Genomic DNA, 783 nt, shown 5'->3' with positions numbered 1-783 from the left:
GGTTTTGTAAGATACTGGGTTGGCACACAGTGAGTTTTTTTTCCCTTGTAATTTAAACAGGCCCAGCATTGTTGGTTCTATTTAATGGAAACCGATAATATTAGAAGTTTTAAAGTGATTAAACTTGCATACCTATGCAATCGAGACCTGGTCTCCAGTGTGGTGGTACTGTTCTTCCCAGGACCCCGGGACTGCATGGGGGGCTGGGGGTTGGGGATTAGATGCCCGGTGTGATGTCCTGTGTGCCTCGAGATGGGCACAAGTCGGGGCTCCAAGGCCTGTCCGCTGAGGGGTTCCAGGGCCTCTGTTAGGGAGCAGAGGGGTCTAGAAGGAGGCAGCAGCTGGAGACAAGCCCCTGGGGTGGGACAAGCTGAGCACCCCACCCCACAGGCCCGGCGTCCAGCAGGGGGTGCCCCATTGCTCAGGGTCTCCCTTGGCTGAAGGAAGTGGCCTGGCCACCAGGTGCAGGGCTGAGGCCTCCGGTGGGACCAGGAAGGCCGGGGTGCTCCCGCTGGGGAGACCCTGAGGCCCAGCTGGGTAAACTCTACCCCAGCCCCAGCCCCACCCCCAGGTCTCCCTAGGACAGGAAGCTCCCTCCTGCCTGGGGCAGGGGAGTGGGGATTGGTCCATCAGGACCTGTGCCTGACAAGAGGCCTCTCCTGGGTAGATTTACTTGGAAGTTTTCCTTAAACAGAGCCCGCACCTGGGTGCCCCTTGGGGAACCCTGGGGTGGGGAGGGCCTGGCCTGTGCTCTCCGTTACTCTTCCGGCCACTGGGCTGCTG

Source organism: Myotis davidii, unplaced genomic scaffold, assembly GCF_000327345.1.
Source record: "Myotis davidii unplaced genomic scaffold, ASM32734v1 scaffold324, whole genome shotgun sequence".
Taxonomy (NCBI): domain Eukaryota; kingdom Metazoa; phylum Chordata; class Mammalia; order Chiroptera; family Vespertilionidae; genus Myotis; species Myotis davidii.
Note: the sequence above shows the minus strand (reverse complement) of the source record.